Raw genomic sequence first — 21,154 nt, forward strand, 5'->3', positions numbered from 1 at the left:
TTGAAAATCAAGCGTGCGATTAATTGCTAACCTTTGTGTTACGAGACCTAGGAGTTGCTCTCTAAAATCTACCAATTAAGAACATTAACACCAAAATAGATCAAGCACATAATTATGGAGTTTTTTTTTTTTTTTTAATTGAACCTTTGTGTTTCTCAGTTTTAATTAAACTCTGAATATCATAAATTTGAATCGAGTCTGTTCAAACTTTGAATGCGAACTAGAAAGGGTGAGAGAGAGGGAGATAGTGAGAGAAAGAGAGAGAGGGGGGGGGGGGGGAGTCCGAGAGGCAATCAGAGAGGGAGGGGGAGGTATATACAGAGAGAGAAGAGAGAGAGGGAGGGGGGGGGGGGAATTTGTCTGACGTGTAGGGAAAGTTATTACACGTATACGATTGTCAAAAATAAATCAACCGAAATAGAATTCCAAATTATTTGGAGGGCATGTCCTATTGTGCCCCCAACCTTATTATTTATTTATCCATTTATTTATTTATTAATTAATTTATTTATTTATTTATTTTATTTTGTCTTATTTTATTTCACATTTATTTTTTTAATTTATTTTTTTATCATTATATATATTTTTTTGGGGGGGTGGGGCAGGGGACTTGTCCCCTCCCCTAGTTTGACCACCGTGCTAATTGAGGCGCGGCTCAATTTAAATGGGTGTTTTGAGGCCCCATCCGAACCTTAAAAAAGACAATAATGAATGAACACAGTCTAAATTCAGAATACATTCATGCACTATCACAATGCTGGTAAAGTAAGCAAATGAATTTCCCCACGTTCAGTATAATTCCTTGATCTCCCACCCCCGTTTCCGATAAATTACAATACCTCTGTAAAAAAAATGTTTTATTTTTATAGGAAAAACAAGACACATATAAAAGGCACTACCTCCTTCCTCTTCAAAACGGTTTTTCCGGTTTTAACCTATTTTTGCGAACACGAATATACTTCAAAACGGCAACATCAATTAAAGGGATTCTACCTACTGGTATAAAAAGAAAATTACTTTTATTGTGTCGCTACCTCGCTATAAGCTGGTTTTCCAAAATGAAATTATTGTTATCAACCTAGTATTACCCAATTTAAACTCGGCATTAAAAACATATAAAAAGGGGGATGTTATTAAGTAAACAACCATTAAGCATCCTCAGCTGGCAAAAAGAGCTAGCTCATAGATCACAACCTTTATAGAATAAATTGACCAAAAAAATCATCAACCATGAAGGGCGGCAAGGAAGGATGTCGACCTCTTCGAAGTAGGGGTGATAACAAAGGCCTCACTAGTTCTCTTGACACATATGGGAAACGTCCCGCCAAGCTGGGTCTGGAGGGCGGCCTGGAGAGATGTCGACCTCTTCGAACTAGAGATGATAACAAGAAGCCTCTTCAGTCCTCTTGGCACATGGGGGAGACGTCCCTCCGAGCTGGGCCAAGTCGGAGATGCATTCAGACAGTGACAGGATATCCACCAAGAGCTCATTTGGAAGGACCCTTTCAAGAAGTGAGGATAGGATCCGCAGGAGCAGCACGATCAGAAATAAGGGTCGGGTCAGTAGCAGATGAAAGGAAAGGTGACCCTTCCACTAAGGGGGAGGGGGGGGGCAGACCAGTTATCACATTTACGTAAGTTGACTGCATCGGAGCCATTGATCAGACTGATCGGACTGAGTGATGTCTTGGTATCCACGATGAAAAACACCAGATGTCTGGGTATACGTCTGGGTCGGTGACAAGTTTGGATGTGGGATATCTACACTATGACAAATTCGAACGTGCTGTGAAGGGATGGAGAGTACAACGGTGGACACGAACAAGGAATGCGGTACAACATCTCCAGAGGATTCAGAGTGGAGTTACTGCTCTCCATGAGATGAGGAGTGCTTCCCAAGTATTAATATTTCGATCCAGAGGCAAAATTATTCCAGAAACTGTTTTTAATGTTGGGGGCCACAGTGTTGCTCGTAGTAAGCATGTTCGAATTCTAGGAGTAATTATCGATGAACATTTGACTTAGAAACCACATAGAGTCAGTGTGTACAAATGTTTCTCGAGGTGAAGGTGAAGGTGAAGGTGAAGATTAAGATGTGTTCTATCTGAGGCTTTTCTAGGAACTTTACATATACCTGCTTTGTGCTTCCCTATCTGACTTACTGTAATGTTGTATGGGATAATTATACTTTTGAGACTTACATTTAAGAACTAAAAGTTTTACAAAATAAAATTCTTACGCTTATCACCAATTCAATGTTCAGCCATCCTATAGTAAACCCTTATTCCTTCAGTTAAAGTTGCTTCCTCTTCTTTTGATGAGTTAGTCAGGTTCAAAGGTTAGCTGGGAATACCCGGTACTATTTACAGGAAGTTCGAATTGGGTGTGTGTTTTTTTTTACTCTTGTAGTTGATTTGAATTTGTATTGAACTACACATTAGCAGTAACATATAGTGATTATTGTGTTGTAATGCAAACCTGACGTTTCAATACGTTAGTACTAACTTGACATGTATGTTATTTGTCGGAATTTAAATCTCATGTTCGTAAATTGATTTAGCGATGGCTGAGAAGTGTGAATCAGACAAAGTTTCAAGCTCTTCACCGAACCTAATATGTCCATTATGTCTTAATATATATGTCGAGGCGACAATCTTAACTTCATGTGGACACACATTTTGTAGGCGATGCCTCAAGAAATACGATCTAACCCACCAGGACCTTGATCACATGGTCTGTCCTCTCTGCAGGGAGATCACCAAGTTGTCCACCAACCGTGTCGATGATCTCCGCCTCAATATCCCCATCAACGGATGCGTAGACGATTACCACGCCAAGTGTGGAGGGATGAACGCTGTCCTCGAGATGCGACCAAAATGTTCTGGTTGCAAGCTTCAAGGAGATGCTGTCTCATTCTGCAGAACCTGTAATAACTACATATGTGATAAATGTTTGCAATGTCATCAATATCTGTCAGTCTTAAGATCATGAGATTGTCTCCATGGATGATGTCATCGAAGGGAAGGTCAGCATTGGTCATTTATTCGAGAAGTGTTCCATCCACAAACCAGAGAACAAGGATATGTTTTGTGAGGATTGTAAGGTCCACGTATGTCACAAGTGCGTATACTCGTTGATCATCAAAATCACAAAATCAAGAACCAGGTTAACTTTGAGCAGGAGTTGTGACGGAAGGTAATTGTATTCATAATTATCACAGTAAAAACTGTTTAAAAATCCATATCGCTGTTCACTATTTGAACCTTATAGTAGTTGTTTAGAAGTTTAAACAACTATGCTTATTTTTTTTGAGAATCAAATATCAAATTCAAACTGTGCTTCTTAATATTTTTTTAAACACTTGCGTATTCGTTTTAAACAACTACCTGTAGGGTTGAACACCATTGTATAGAAAAATAAACAGCATTTTATACACACATTTTATACAGGGCTATTTTCTATTGAAAGTTAGATTGAGAATTAAATGTTCAAACTCAAACTTTGCGGTTTAAGAGTTTAACTTATTTAAATTAGTACTGTAAGGTTTAACAGCGTTGCATATAAATTTCAAACAGCATTTTTAATGCGTATAAAAGGTAGATTTAGTATGGTTATACACTGATATCAACCATTGAGGGTGATCTTTGATATCGAAAAGAATAAAGAGCAATTATAGTTTTTTGATAATGATTATGATTGTGAGGACGATAATAATGAAAATAATTGGACTATTACTACTACTACTACTACTACTTCTACTACTACTACTACTACTACAGTACTACTACTACTTCTACTACTACTACTACTACTACTACAGTACTACTACTACTACTACTACTACTACTACTACTACTACTACTACTACTACTACTACTACTTCTACTACTACTACTACCATAGGCGGCGGAAGCGGGGGGGGGGGGGGACGTTTCCCCCCCTAAATTTTAGGTGGGGGGGGATTGTCAATTTTTTTTTCTGCGTCCCCCCTAAAATTTTTGGTTGATAACTTTTTTTATCTTTTTTTTTTTGCTTGTCAAAAAAAATTTGTGGCCCCCCCTAAAATTTTTGGCTTCCGCCGCCAATGACTACTACTACTACTACCACCAGGGGCGGATCCAGCCTCTGCCAATAGGGGGGGGGGGCCCGAATTTTTTTTCACCCATATTTTGCCCGATCGGTCGCTCAAAGTTGATTGTTTCTTTGAAGGGGTTGTCCCAGTGGCGTAATGAGCCAAAAGTTCTGAGGGGGCTCGAAATGACGTATCGCGTAAAATTAATAAGAAGTTACGAGCGAGCGAGCAAAAATTTTGGCATTTTTATTACAAAAATTCAAGTTGTTGATAGATTTTAACATAATATTTGGAAAATAATATTATATTTCACCCTTTTCCCTTTCCTTTTCTCTTTTTTTCGTGATCGTGATCGTGATTTTTTTTTTTTTTTTTTTTTTTTGGGGGGGGGCAAAACGCCCATGTCCTAACAGTAATTTCTTAGCTTTATTCTTATGTAATAATTTCATAAGCCCTATTGAAATAGTGTGAGCGCGAAGTGCGAGTTAACAATTTTGAAATTTTATGTATTTTGTCCTGAAAATTCAGTTGAACATTCTGGGCAATGTTTGTAAACTTGAAGAAGATGCGTATGTAACTAGATAATTACTGCGAGCACGAAACGCGAGCAGAAATTTTTATAATGCGTTCTGGCCTTGTCGAAGAGGGACCTGTTAAGGACGATTTGCAGTTAGCCATATACATAGTTCAATGATTAAATAATGCGAGCGCGAGTTGAAATTTATTGACGTTCCGGCCTAAAAAATTAAGGTTCTTTGCATTTTTTGTAATCATGAATGGTATAAGTATTATAACCAAACAATCGATGCGAGCGCGAAGAACGAGCGGAAAGAAAAATTAGATTTTAAACTTAAAAAAGTGACACTCTCTTCATGTTTTGTAAATCATGAAAAAATGGGTATAACTTGATATCTTCCTACATTAATAATGTGAGCGCAAAGGGTGAGCAGAACATTTTTGATATTCTGATCTGACACTGGATATATAGGCTCATAATGATTGAAATAGAGAACAAGCTGCGTATCTGAATAAACATGATTGCGCGTGTTACAGATTTCGACCTAGAATCTGGGCTTTCTAAATACCCTTTTTCATCATGAAAATCAATAAAGCGAGCGCGAACCTCGAGCTTAAAATATTTGATATTCCAATCTGAAAAAGGGTCAATTTAAGCTCTGTATTTCAAGCACTTTGTAGGAAAAATATGAGGTGGATATGAATCACAGTTAAAAAAAGATCTGATATGTTTCATTATTATTACTTTGAGTTTTGACATAGGACAGGGACATTCTATGAACATTATGTCATCATATTTTTGATAAACTGTCATGAAATGGGGATTTTTAGTAGTTTGTTATAGAATTAATATTGAGATATACAAATCAAATCACCAATCAACATGCGAGCGTGCAGCGCTAGCTATTACGTTTTGGCAATTTTACCTGAATAGGGATATTTGACAACTTTATAAAACGCAGGAAAATAATAGGTACCTGACAAATCAAATTTTGCGAGCGCGCAGCGCGAGCAGAAAATGTTAATATTCAGAAGATAAACAAAATCTTACAGAGCACTTTTTAAAAATCAATCTGTAAATGAAACAAAATAATGAAAGTTTGAATATCCGAGCTGAAATATGTTTTGTATATTGACTACAAAATGTGATATTTAAGCTCCATATTGAGCAAGATATATAAATCACCTAAACGGCAATGCGAGCACGAAGCGCGAGCGAAAATTGTATACTGTACAGTGGCATGAAATATTTTCCCCCTCATCTTATTTTATTCACTCGCCTTCCTCCTCTTTGATGTTCCCCCTTCTTTTTTCTTCATTCTTTTCCCTTCTTTTTCCTTTTTTTTCTTTCTTTCCCCCTTTTTTCTTTTTTTGCTTCGCCAATAGGGGGGGGGGGGGCGGGCCCCTCGGGCCCCCCTGGATCCGCCTATGACTACCACTACTACTACTATACCACCACTAATAACTAATAATAATAATATTTTTAATAAAAACTATAATAATTATAATCATTATTATGATAATAATGGATGCTGTTGATTACACAATGATAATGATTATAATTTGTAATACCATCATCAATATTATAACTGTTGCATCTAATCCAGTTGTTCTTTATTCTTTATGTGAATTACAGTGATGCTTACTATCGTTATTGTTTCAATGTGACATGCAATTTATGGATATATGTGGTCTCTTTTCAAGCTTATTCAGAATATTGTCTGTTATTCTGTGTGATTTACTTTCGTTTCGTATATAATTTGTTGTTTTATCCTTTAAGGATCCAAATCTAACTCGCTGTGTTTACTTATCACACTTTCAATTCATATAGGTGACAGGCCTTGCCCAACGCTGTGCTGACAAGAAAACAGAGCTAGAGAAGAACATTCAGAACATAGAAATACAACGTCATGAGGTACACACTGCAGTGCAGACACTACTAGATGATGTCAGGCAAGCCTACAGCATCAAGGCCAAGGAGCTGGAAGAAAATCTTCGAAATCTCACCGACCAAATAAATGCCTTAGAACGTAGTTTTGATGACGACCTCGACGTCTTGAAGTCAAAAGATCGACAGAGGATCAAGAGTATTTGTAGTTCAATAACATTGGTTGATAATGACAGACTGGGTCATCTTGAGACAGACACTCTATCTGCTCATATCTTGCTCTGTGAGGAGCTGGATACCATGCTGAAGGAGGTTACTGATCGCACTTCTGCGGAAGCTATTAAGAAGAAAGCACAGGAGAAGAGGTTCAAACCAGCGGACTGTACTCGTCTTGACCTCGGGAGTATCTCAGGATCAGATCCCAAGATGGAAGTCATTCAGTGTGTTGATCTACGGGGAGGGATGCATGGTATGGCGCGGTACTCCAATAGCACTGTCGCTATCGTGTATGGGTGGAATCAAAGACCTTATAATATATTACTAGACCGAAAGCTGCGTGCGCGTTCAGCACTAAACAAATGAGATTAGGCTCCGCCTACCGCGATCATTTGAAGAAAAAAATAAGCCCTCATTGACATTCATGAGCATGAAGATATTCATAATCCGGCCTTTTCATTGGCTAAGAGCGTCATTAATACGCGATTTCCCCGATTCTTTGTTATCGATACTAGTGGTATCGTGTTACAGAAATAATTATTCATTTGACCTCATTACGTCATCTAATTTATTCATTCTGAAACTTTTCTTTCCACACACAAAATGGATCTACGAACACTCCGGTGAGTACGTATAAATTGATATAACCACATGAATTCAGTGGACTATTTACACATTTCACACTGTATTTTGTGATCTTAGGTTATTTCTTTAACAAATTAGAGAGTTTGCCATCATTCTTCTGTTAAAGGAAAGCAGAATTTGGTCTTTGAAATTGAAGTTAGATTGTCATCGTCGCCCAGTGCAGCCTGTATGTTGCTTGCAGTGTATTTTGTACGGGCTCCTAGCCGGCTGGGAATCGAGAGATAATCGGGCTGGTTTGGTTTACCTCCAACAAGGACCAACCCACGATTGATTAAAACAAGAAGAATGAGGCTTCTTTTTGTACACTGTAACGTTAGATCTAGAGGGAGATCTGCATCTGTCTTCAGTAGATCGAGATGATCAGTCGGGAATAAACTGTGAAGCGGAGTGTGGGAAGCGGAGTGTGGATGAAGATACGCCTGTCATTGTGTCAGTCCTCACTTTGTTTCAGATATCAAATTTATTTTGCATAACTTCAGGCTTCTGCATTTAGCCCCCACCATTTTAACTCTTATTGTTATTCATAAATATATAGACTCGGTCTTAGAAATAACATGCTGCTCTGCATGTTTGTCTTATTATCAATATATCTATGACCTAAATCTTCTTAATCCTAGGCCCTACTTACTTTATACTTAGATCTAGGCTACTTTACTTTTATTTATTCATCGATGCTATCAAGAGCTAGGCCTACTTAATTAAAATCTAGTCTAACTTATACTCTCCCAACCCTCGATACTTACCCCCAGGGCTTATGATCTAGGTCTGTAATTTAGGCCTAGATCTAGGTCTGGGCCTAAACGACTCCATTTACATGTACGAGTATGACTGTCAGTGGACCAAGGAGTCGGACTAGATCTAGTAGTGAGTACTAGTACTCTAGATCTACTCTCGGTCAATAATGGCAATGAAGTCTTGGCCAGGAATAAAAGTCAAAGTCAGACATCAAAAATTTCTAAACCGATATAGGGTTTATAACCGAAGCTTTACTTTCTAGGTCTAGATAGATCGAGAGTCCATCGTTAGTCTAGATCTAGACCTAATTTAGATTTTAGATACATGAATGCTGTCGCACAGCATTGAGTCTCGTTGGACTAGATCTATACTTTCTTACAAATAGATCTAGACCTAGTGCATGAGATTATGAAATTATGTTAAAATCTAATGAAATAAGATTCGGAAATAAAAAGATCCAGATTTTTTTTTTTTTGGGGGGGGGGCAGACATGTGAAAAAATTTGGAGAAACCTAAAATTCAGAAAGCGAGGGCCAGAAGCGACCAATATTACCTAGGGCCGTTTTGTGCATTTTCTAAAGTAAAATTGAAGGATGTCATGCAATTCTCTTTTTGGTGAAGGTTTTCACATTTCAGCTCTTACCCAAACCCCTCCCCCTATACATTTGATACGGCCATGAAAAAGATCACTTCTTATTATTGTTCTCTCTCTTCTTTCACAAACAGGTTGAGTTTGAAGAACAAGTAAAAACAGTAGAGGTCTACCTATATGGTTCAAGATGATGATCATAAGTGCATGCATCATTTTGCAGATTCTCATCCAGGTATAAAACTTAAACTAACCCATACAAAATTACAGATACATTACATGCATTGAATGTTAACCATGTTTACATTAAATAAAAATAATCTGAGCCACAAAGAGGTAGGATCTGTTATGAATATACACTTCTTAAATATACAGGCTCTCGAGTCTAAAATAGAACCAATGCCAAAAGTTATGTACCTTGGGCAAATTTATAAAATAAGGTCATGTCCTTGATCTACTAGTAATTAAATGGCCTTTTTATTTCCTATTTGTTTATAAACAAAGCAATATTTATTTTTCATATTTTACAAAATTCATTTTATGCATTCTAGATTTACGATTTTTTTAAAATCTTGTTATTTTACATTTTGTCCAATAGGATGATGCAGTTTTACAATTTCCATGGAGGTGATTGATGATGATAAATAATTGGTGAAGTAGGCCTAATAGAACAGCGACTAGACCACAAAGAGAAATACAACCTACAGTAGTTATATGAGTGAGTTAATTAGTGAATATTTTTAATAATGGAGGTTGTTCACATTTTTTGGCAACAAATAGACCTGCCTTTGAAAAACCCATTTCAATTTTGTTTTTAAATTATAGTTAGTGTTGTTTTTAATCACAGATCAAAATATTCTGTGCAACAAACATATCAACTTTAATTCTGACTATTTATATAATTTACATATGTTGATTCATATATTCATATTATGAGAAATCTCTGGCATATTTTCATAGAGTACATGTATTGATAATGGAGAGTGGTATGTAAACTGCATAGAACAGGTTTAAGTGATATGCTTTATAGAAGTACAAGTTTATAATTAGTAGAAGTAAGATTTCCTGTTATGTGTTGAAGAAACATATATATGTATAGTCTCACTTTTCTTAAAACATTTAAGTTTCATAAATCACGACAATTTTAATTTAAATTCATTGATTTTCTTTCTCTATTTTTTCAATCTGCAGGACTGGTGTAACAGATGTTTTCATTCAAGAAATCCAACAATTCAACATTGAAGAGTCTGACTTAGGAACCACTTGATGAAGATGGAAAAGGTTTTTTTTTTCCAAGTCCAATTTTTCAACAACAAAAAATTATTATCACAACCCCAAATTCATGACGTATGAAATTTCTTGTTGATTTTCATTAAAACTGGTTGCAAAAGGAGAAGCTATAAACATACAAATAGGATCGGCGGAGTGAAGTTGAAAGTGGGGGGGGCATAGGGGAAATGCTGTATTACATGAAATTTTTAAGAAGTTGCGAGCGAGCAAAATTTTGACATTTTTAAAAAGAAAATCTAAAATATTCATAATTTTTTTTTTTTTTTTTTTTGGGGGGGGGGGGCAAGAGTCCTTCAAGCCCCCCTCCATCTGTACGAAACTGCTTATATACCCCACTCATGAATGATTAAACTTAATGCACAAAGGATTTCCTTCATAAGTATATTATCGAAATGAGAATATTGTTTTCTTGTTTCAAAGGGCAATCGTCATGGTGACCATAAAACGGGTCCTTCTCAGGTGAAAGGGGCACAGAACAAGTTCTTTAGGAGCACTTTTCTTGGGTAAAAGGGGGCAGAGATTCGAGAAAGGGCACTTACAAGAAGGCAAGGGGGGCACTCTTTAACACATGAAACGGGCCCTCAGATGAAAGGGCACAGAACACGTTCCGGGGGGGGGGGGCATTTTTGGGTAAAAAAATTGCATAGAAGGAAGAGCACTTGCTAACACCTAAAACAGGTTGTCGTCAGGTGAAAGGGACACAGTACACGTTCGTGAGGGGGCATTTTTCTTGCATAAAAAGGCACTTTTCAGTGCTTCAAGAAGTAGGGGGAACTGTGCCCCCCCCCCCCTCCCCAGGATCGCTGCCCCAGCATACAAAAAAATTATTTTGGTTCAAAGTATTAACATACGCTTAAGAAAAAGGTAAAGCTTAATCCTCTGATAATGTGATATTTTTTTATGGCTAATTAATAAAATTCACCACTAACCAGAGAATTCCTTTATGTCTTTCATTTTTGTTCATATAGTATTTGTACAGAGCTAAAATGAAAGGGATTTGGAATTGGCAAAATTGAAAATGAGATGAAGATCGAGAGAGGGAAAGAGTGATAACAAGTGGGTTGAAAAGAGATGAGAAACAAATGGAGGGGCACATATGAAGAGATAATCTAGAAGGGGTGGTAAGAGAGCTAGAATGTGGGAAGTAGGAACAAAAGGGGTGGAGGAGAAATAAGACGAGATTTATGCAAACCAGGAGACAGATAACAAGTGGGAAAAGAAGAAGGAAATATATGAAGAGTTTAGTTGCAAAAGGGGTTAGGACCATTCCGAGAAAAACCAAGTTTTTATTCTCACTTATTGCAATATTCTTATGAGAAACTAAATTGTCATGATGTACTACTCTGTCATGTGAACAGTGAACATAAAATTGGGTATAAAAGAAATCTACCTGTCTTCAATTTTTTCTATATACTTAAAAAAAATATCATTGTGTACCTAACCCCTTTTGCAAGTAAATTGAAGTGAATCCAATCTCTTTTGATTAAAAAAGTGATTTTTTCTTGCCACTTCCATTCACGTTTTCATTTGAATGTGAAATTTCCTTTAGTATCATCAGAATGACTGAAAATTTAGAGGTTTAGAGACAAAAAAAAATAAAATATGTGAAAAATGGACCTAACCCCTTTTACAAATGAGTTCTGTATAGGGGTTTAGTTGCAAAAGGGGTTAGGTCCACTCCCAGAAATTTTTTTTTTTTTAATTCTCCCATATTGCAATATTCTTATGCGAAACTGAATTTTCATGATACCCAACACTCTAAAAAATATTGGGTAAAAGTGCTCCATGAGGGTAATTATGTGTCCAACCAACATTGGGCATTTCTTTTGGGCATTTTTATTTATCCAGTGTGATGAAAACTTTGCCCATTCTAAAGTAATTGCTGCTTATTTTTTAACCTTACTGGACAATATGCTTTCCGCATTGGGTAAAATACTGCCCAAAATTGGTTGGATACATAATTATCCTCGTGGTGGTAAAAATTTTACCCAATATTTTTTACAGTGTACCATGAGAACATAAAATTGGGTATAAAAGAAATCTACTTGTCTTCATATTTTTGTAGATATTATTTTCCAAAAAAGTCTGTGTGGACCTAACCCCTTTTGCAACTAAACTGAAATGGACCTAACCCCTTTTGAAAAAAAGGTGATTTTTCTTTGCCATATTAGTTTACTTTTTAATAGGAATTTCAACTTTTCTACGGTATCATCTTATATAGCTACTAAAAATCTATACACTAAGACATACAAATCAAGTTTGATGAAAAAGGGACCTAACCCCTTTTGAAAATGTGCTCTACATATGTAGGAGAAAGACGGCACAAAAGAATTTTGAGTGGGAAAATTATTAAATGGAGAAAAAAAACAGAGTAAGAAATGCTGGAGAATATAGGGGACAGGAATCGTATTAAACATGATAAATTGGGGTCCGTTTCATCATGAGTTACAAGTATGGTAACTACGATGGTATAACCAACCAATCATAATCAAGGTTACTACGGTAATCACAATAATAGCAATATTTTTTAAATAGCTGTAATTCATTATGAAACGGACGCCAGATGAAGAAAGAACGCACGGGGATCCATGAAGATTTTTTTTTTGCTTCTCGAAATTTGTTTCTAACAAGAAATGTACTCTTTAAGTGGTGACAGTTATTTTTTTCAGTAACCATAGTCTCAACCAGTGAAAATTACCATCAAATTGTAATAACCATGTTTTGCCCCCACCCCCGCCCCCCCCCAAAAAAAAACGTTTAAGGTCAGTACAACAGCCCCCTTTGATCTTTCCGCGGCCTCTGCCGGCTATAATTTAGAGTCGAGATTCTTTACATTTGTTAAAAACTAAGATTGTTGTATATCTTAACATGTGACAATTTATAGGGATGGCAAAAGCACTAGAGACCTCTTTACCTAATCACGACTTGATCTATTATTTTCATCTTCCCTTTTGGAATTGGCAAAGGCCTATAAGACGCAATACAAACAATGCTTTGTTTTTAAGTGATATCGATTGTGATATCGATACTTTATAGAGCGCAACGTATCGTCTCAGATTTGCGCTTGCTTGATTCGCTGAATCCTTCGCGTCACGAGCGCGTAACAAAATGAATACATTAATGAATTTGCCAAGTTGACCTTTGTCATTGCGCTGATGTGCGTATTGTCTAATACACGTACAAAACCACAGTTGACGAGGGAGCATCGTACGAAATTAATATTAATGAGGGCTTATTTTAGCTTCTAATGGATTAAACAAAATGGCGGTAGCTTCGGGGGCTTGGGTGGAATGCACGAGGTATTGATATCATTGATTCAAATGGTGGTAAGCAGCAGTATAGTAACACACCCTTAAGTGACATGAAATGTAGTGATCTGGTGTTGCAACGGGACGGGACATTATGCGTGTCGACTGGTTTCACAGAAGCCCACATCTACTCTCCCCTTGGCTCCAAGAAAGCAACAATCCACGTGAGAAACAATGTGTATTTTCTCAGAGTTAACAGGAGTCCAACAGATGAAATCATCATTACTAACTCTGGAAAACAAGTCTATATCTATGACCCGACAGGATCCACTCTTAAACACACTGTTCAAACAAAGCACGATACGGAGCAGGCATCTATCACCAGGACGGGTTTGATCGTCACGAGTTCATGTTTGGACGATCCAAGCGTTGTGACGGTCTATGACAGGGATGGGAATGCTGGTGAGTCTCTACAAGCTCCACGGGGTGTCTACCTGTATGCTGCCGTGGATGAGCAGGACAGGGTGTATGTAGCGAGTGTTGATGAGGATAATAGTAGCGTCGTGATCAGACTCTATGATCTTGATGGTCTGAACCTGAAGGAAAGAGTTGAGTTCAAAGCAATTAATATGACATTGGATAGGGGTTGGTGTTACTTGGTTTCCCTCTCCCCATACATGCTCGCCTTTGCTTGCTGGCAGAAGTTATATTTCATCAAGTTATCACTGTAATCCACGTTATATCACACCATATAGCATCACAGCCCAATGAATATTGTGTAACATGTATTCACCCAGCTATCCTGTTTTACCTCCATGGTTCAATATTCTATTGTTTATCATAATTTCATGATATCTTATTCCAATGGTAGGATCCATCATGTGACATTCTTAAGTATATACAGACTAGTCACGCTTGCTATAGAACTATCAGTAAAGTTCCTTTAAAAATGGGTTCTCCTGGCTGAAAATAGTAAAATCAGAATATATATTATAATATACTCCATAGTATAAAATGGCAAAACGCTGAAAATTTCATCAAAATCATATAAAACAACTAATCAATATGTTAGTTTATCGATGTTCTGTGAAAACAGCTCTATGCATGCAATGACCAGTGATAGGTGGGCTGATGATGTGTGGTCCCAACTTTCCCTTTTCTTATTTCATTAACGGACATCACAATGTATGTGTGTAAAATATGTTTCAACAATGATGATATTACCGTCAAAGCAGTAACCAATCTTATAACAGTGTCACCAAAGTAACGCAATGCTGATAAAATTTTCAGTTTTTTGTTTGTCACTCTCAGCCTGAGTACCCCTTCATTACTGTATTGATCTATATTATGTAAATAATTTTGGGTGTATATATATATAAAACATGTTGGTGAGGATTATTTTACTGGACTGCGGAGAAAGTGTGATTGGTTGGTTGTTAGTAATCAACCAGTGAACCGACGGCTTAAGGTCCTCTCCGAGGGACCTGATAATAATGTCGTATAAAAGGGCACTAGCGCTCTGACTTGTCATCTAACCCACTCCACCGGAGTGAGAGACCAACATAGGCCAACGATTCATGTCTGTGTGTTTATAAGCAACCATATCCTTGAGGCATAGCCATGTATCTGATTCAAATTTGTTTTGTTCATATTCTCGTAGTTATCGTGTACAGTAATGTACAGTATATGGACATCAACATATTTCCTTAAAGCGTTGGATATATTTGTTATCATGTTCATTTCATCATGTAATGACTTCATAATTTAATCGGTTGTTAGGCGCAACGAACTTTTCTATTGAATTTGATCATTATAATGCATATGATGATGACCCCTGAAGAATACAATGTGAACGTGTAATCACTTTGTAAATAAGCTCCAATATAACATACACTGTAAAACGCAGTTTAAAATCTTAAGCACGTTATTTAAGCCCATCACTGTAACAACTATTGTTTAAACTTTTTAAAGAAATTGTTTAAAAAGTTTAAACAATTACAAAAAAAGTTTAAACAACTTGTTGTTAGAGTGACAGACTTAAACAATGTGTTTTTTTTTTTTACTGCTTAGTGACTGTGTAAAATTTGTACATTTTGATTATGTTCACTTTCTGCTGTTTCATGTTGTGGTTGGGTTTTTAAGTGGTTTTACTTGACTCGAACATCAGAGGTAGTTAGAGATTTCTTACAGGTAGGAAGGGTATTTTATTACTCAGCATGAGTGCGCCCTCTAACTGAATATACATTATAGGTTATCAGTTGAACAAATCGCATAAACGGGATTCTGTTTCATGTGTCACATGGGCTGTTATTCTGATAGCGATGGTCAGGCAAAATGAAATTTAATGATTTAATTGATACATTGTATACATATATATATTTCATATTCTAATAGTTATCGTGGAATGTAAATATCCATTACCATATTTTTTAAAATGTTATTTATCAGTTAATGACTATTCAAGCGATGAGTCATAAATGTTCGGCTCAGCGAATTTTTCTATTAGTTTTGGAATTTGATCATAAGCCTATATGAGATATGATAAGCTGTATATATGTGCCGTAATTGTTGGCATAGCGAAATTTTCTATTAGTTTCTGAATTTGATCATAAGCCTATATGAGATATGATAAGCTGTATATATATGATCAATTGTTGGCATAACGAACTTTTCTATTAGTTTCTGAATTTGATCATAAGCCTATATGAGATATGATAAGCTATAAATCTATGTTGAGTATATTCTGTTGTCTCCTATGAGGAAGATCAAAATAAAAAATCACTTTGCTTAACATAAAATTTGTACATTTTCATTTTCATGTTCACACTATGTCACATTATGTGTTTTTTTTCTTCAATATGATCAAGATGATATCAAAATATGAGTCACGCTTTATTATTCACTTTAAATTGAAATTGAAAGTTTATTTACATAAATCTTCACTAAAAAAACATACAAATCAAGAAATATGGATATTTCAAATAAAATACATTTTAACATAAGTAAGAATATTTGAGAATAGTCGATGGATCACAGAAAGTGACAAATAACTAAATTAATGATCCTGAAATTAACACAAAACAACACATTAAAAACAAATGCAGTCTGGAAATACAGATCAAACAAACATAACATGAATATAATAATTGAATCTATATCAGTATACCATTAGTATTATAATTTCTGCATTAAGTGGATTTTCAAATGTCTTTTAAGGCTTTGTACAGTTTTGCACTGCTTGATATTTTGAGGGAGCTTATTCCAAATAATAATGGGACCCCTACATACAAATATATTGTTTGAGAAAGAATAATGACCATATATAATAATAATAATAATAATAATAATAATAATAATAATGATATAGGTATATTTACCCAGGGAAGCCACGTCAGTTCTGAAAACTGTTCTCCCAGCGGGCCCTGCTATTATTATTACCCCGGTTTTTTTTTCAATATGATCATGATGATATCAATTCTATGATGCCCTCCTCTCCCGTAATGTCTGAAGATTTGCTTAATTTGTGTATTTATATGCCAAAAAGTTACATTTTAGAAAAGGTGTCAAAGTTACATTTCTAAGTATAAATAAGTTTTTTTTAGAAATATAATGGTTGGCATTCTAAAGTTCTCACTATCAGGTGACACCAGTTATTTGATTTTTTTTGCCCATGCCTGAGCAAACACTGATGATTTTTATCCATGGTATAAACAATGGTTTGTGTGAAAGGCATTTGCTAACATTGATTTGACATGAAAAAAAAAAACTGAGCTGCGAGGTCCCACTTATCACCTGTGTCTGTGATATGTTACAAAATATGAACCCCCCCCCAAAAAAAAAAAAAAAATAGCGTCCGAAAATCATTATTTTGTGCTTCAAACAATTGAAATATAAAGTGAACGGAAACACCATATAATTTCATCACATACACGTATGTGTTCTATTATTATCGGCATGATAGAAATTACACAAAATCTTCATTTCAAATTTATCAAAAGCATTTCTTTTGATTTTTTGTTCACACAAAAAACAGAAACTTGCATGTGTTAGTAATCGTACTCAAATGTCAAAATAATTTTGACACTATAGCGACATACTTTGATGAGCACTTTCACCCAATGAAGGTACTTTGAAAACTCATCTTGTCGAGTATATTTCATTTGACACTATAGTGACACATCAAGTGAGTAAATTTGAATAACTCAATCTAATGAGTAACTTAACCCAGTGTAATGAGTATGTTTAAAGTATATTTACTGACTTTTTGAGTATGTGAGCATATTACACACTTGATTAGTTTTAGCGATAATCTGACGATTAACTGCGCTGAGAAAATGAGTAGTATATGACTCTTGTATGTGAGTTTTGGGGTGTTGAGATCATGCATCCAAGTAATTTTACTCGGATCTCGCGTTAATTGCTTGCGCGCACACGTGATACCGGCCAAATGTGCAGAGCATGAAGACTTTTCTGGTAAGTTCTACATGTCTTTTTATTTATTTTCCCCCTTTTCTTCTATAATTACTTTTCTTGACAATAATAGCTTAGACCTACATGTATGGGGCAAACATAAATGCTATTTATGGTGACAACAGGGTGCATTGATCTACATTCTCATCCATCCGAGGCTCACGCCTCTCGGTTTGGGTAACCACACACCAGCCTGTTGTTGCGCCGCTACCCCGGGGCCAGAAGGGAGTGAAGGCCAGTGTGCCGCTACGATTGCTGGAGTCATTTATGAGGAGGGCAAATAAGTGACATCGTCCATGATTTATGTAATCATGGACGATGTCACTTATTTGCCCTCCTCGTTATTCGTTCGTTTTATTATCCTATGTCTATTATGTATTAGAATGCATTTAGCAAACCCAATATAGAAACAAATGGATATCCGATTATTTTATGAGATATATAAATGGTGAAGATAGAAAACGAGGGAAAATTATTCCGAGAGGACAATCTAGAGTTTGCTATCTAAAAACGACCGATGTATATTTGATTAGAATTGAAGTATATCGAGCATGTCGAGCATATACTATTATTCTCTTTGAATTGAATCTATGGATTTCTTTTTTATTAAATCTTAGATATAATCAAATTGAATCAAGTCTTTTCAAACTTTAAACTTGTTGAATACTAACTACATAGAGTGCTTGCCACACCAGAGAAGTATTGAAACTACACCTGTCCAGTTTGGAATCAAACCGATGCTGTTTAATACTAATCGGTGTTGTATAAACACCTATCTGGTGTTAGACCAAAACGAAACTGGTTTTGTTTAACACTTCTCTGGTGTGGACACATATAGATTCCGGGCTGGTGTTAGATCAACGCCAGAGTTTTTGCAGTGTAGGTTTGGGAGGGGCAGGGCGCTTGGCAGGGTGTAACAGTCCCCCGTCATTACAGTTACACCATATTAAATAGCACATTTTATTAACAAGAGGTGGCAAACTTTGTTTCCCTGCGGTGGTGTTCTTGGAGATTACACTGCAAATACTGTGGTGTTGATTTAACACCAGCCCGGAATATATACATGTCCACACCAGAGAAGTGGTAAACAACATCAGTTTGGTTTTGGTCTAACACCAGATAGGTGTTTATACAACACCAATATATACAGCATCCAAACTGGTGTTGTTTCAATACTTCTCTGGTGCGGACATATATATATATATTCCGGGCTGGTGTTAAATCAACACCGGAGTTTTTGCATTGTACTCGACAGGAATCATATTTCAGGACAGAAATATATGACACAACAACATCAAAGAGTCATTTTACACATTGCACTGGTTTATTTGCACGTGAGCCGCAGAACGCATCTAATATTAATCTCAGTACAATGCCATCATACATCGTTTCTATTGCCACAATTACCAAGAGAGACGAACGGGCAAATTTCAAAAAATGCATCAAAATTTACATTAAATTGATTCCAATTTTTTACAATCAAAGTAAATTTACAAGATTATTTGGAAGAATATTCACACACTTATGTCAGCTATTTTATCCAGATATATAAACATCCGAACGTATTTCCTACTATTGACTATAATGGCTCATAGAATACGCGTATGTTTAGACAGTATATTGAATGTGTAGGTAAATTATTGATTCGCTTTCAAAGGCCAAGTTCACCTTAGAAAAAAAAACATGTTGATTTAAATCAATAGAGAAAAATCAAACAAACATAACGATGAAAATTCATCAAAATCGGATGTAAAATTTAAAAGTCTCACTTATTTTTCACCAAAAAGTTAGATGCACAACCCAGTGACATGCAAGTTAGAGAGTCGATGTTGTCCCTTGCTCACCATTTCTTTTGCTTTTCATTGTTTGAATTTTAAAATGTATAAGTTTGTTACAGATTTGACAATAAGGACTAACTTGACTGAGCCATAACATGCTAAAACATTGGTAATTTCACATGTTCATGGAGGGATAAAATTTTGTTTCACACGACAATGAGGATATTTCATAAAATAAAATACAGAAAGAATTGTGAGTGGGTGACGTCATCAGTCCCCTCCTTGCATACCGGCCGGGATGTGCATAACTGTTTTGTGAATCGTGAGTGAAAATTTTAAAAATTTCACCACTTCCTCATTTTACATCCGATTTTAAAGACATTTTCAGTGTTATATTTGTTTGATTTCTAGTCAACTTTTTTGGAAGGGGGGCGGGGTGGACTTATCATTTTCTATTACATATCGATGGGATTTTGTGTTCATTATATTTACATTATATCAATGTAACTTCAACAAACTCGAATCAACATACCTATTGGGAAATAGTAAATCGATAACTTTACCGTAGAACAGGGCCCCGCTGTACAAAGAGTTACGATTGGTCCAATCAATCGCAAATATGGAAAGCCAGCAAAGTCAACATATGAAATGCATGTTTTTTTTCCAAAAAAATCTAGATATGAATCCATATCCATAAATTCATTGATTTCTTGACAATTTGGAGTGTTTTCTTTTGATTACAAAGGACATTTTGCAAATTTCCTGTAGAAAAAATTATGACACTGATGGATTTCCATAGAGTTACGATTGATCGGATCAATCGTAACTCTTTGTACAACGGGGCCCAGGTCAGTGTACGGTTTCACAAGAATAACATTATGCTATTACTAAATTGCATCAAAATACTTGATTGAAATATTAAACATAGAGAAGGTAAATTGGATATATCTCAGTCTATAATGTTTGCTATCATTAACTCAAATTGAATGATTTTACCAATTTGCTAACAAGTTTTATAATTATAACAACATCTGATTTATGAAGCGTTTTTTTGCCTGAGGATACAAAGCGCTGCTATTATCACTCCGGCATCAGCTGCGCTGCCAATTTAGGAGCTCAAGCATTCGAGGAATTCCTTCATACCGGGTACCCATTCACCTCATCTGGGTTGCGTGCAGCACAGTTTGGGCAAATTTCTTGCTGAAGGCTAACACCCCATGACTGGGAATAGAACCCATGTCACTCAGATTGACAGACGAGAGTCATAACCACTAGACCACAGCACCCCACAATGATGATGCTCTGTACGTTTATTGGTAGGGGAATCCAACCCAAATAAAAATATATTTAATCGGAAGAACACAAAACCAGACAAGTACATGGGTGAAAGCTTTGACAAAATCGGATTGGCTGCATTGGTGATGTCATGGTGATGTAAGGCAAGGACTACTTTCCCATTTACTCAAATGCATACAATAATTTTTGTTAAATTGTCGTTTTTTCAAAAAGTTTTATTTCAAGCTATATTTTCCATTCATGGGGATATTATAAAGCATTATACTTCATTTGTTATATTTGGATTACTGCCACGTGTGAATAGGTACTTGAGAGAAAACCACAAATCCGTTATAATTAAGTACATGGCCTATGAGAATTTTATCCTTCCCACTTGTCATGATTTACTTACCCAGTTGCCAATTTGAAATT

The 21,154-nt window shown here is 36.0% G+C and overlaps 1 long non-coding RNA gene and 1 pseudogene across 1 annotated transcript; both read left to right on the forward strand.

The window, feature by feature from the left end:
* Nucleotides 1–2,562: 2,562 nt before the first annotated feature.
* LOC129276493 (E3 ubiquitin-protein ligase TRIM45-like) lies at nt 2,563–14,080 on the forward strand (annotated as a pseudogene).
* LOC135156651 (uncharacterized) lies at nt 8,799–10,072 on the forward strand. The gene is made up of 3 exons (XR_010295709.1): nt 8,799–8,896; nt 9,260–9,379; nt 9,853–10,072. It is a non-coding gene; the product is annotated as an uncharacterized LOC135156651 (long non-coding RNA).
* Nucleotides 14,081–21,154: the final 7,074 nt, after the last annotated feature.

Source organism: Lytechinus pictus, chromosome 14, assembly GCF_037042905.1.
Source record: "Lytechinus pictus isolate F3 Inbred chromosome 14, Lp3.0, whole genome shotgun sequence".
NCBI lineage: Eukaryota > Metazoa > Echinodermata > Echinoidea > Temnopleuroida > Toxopneustidae > Lytechinus > Lytechinus pictus.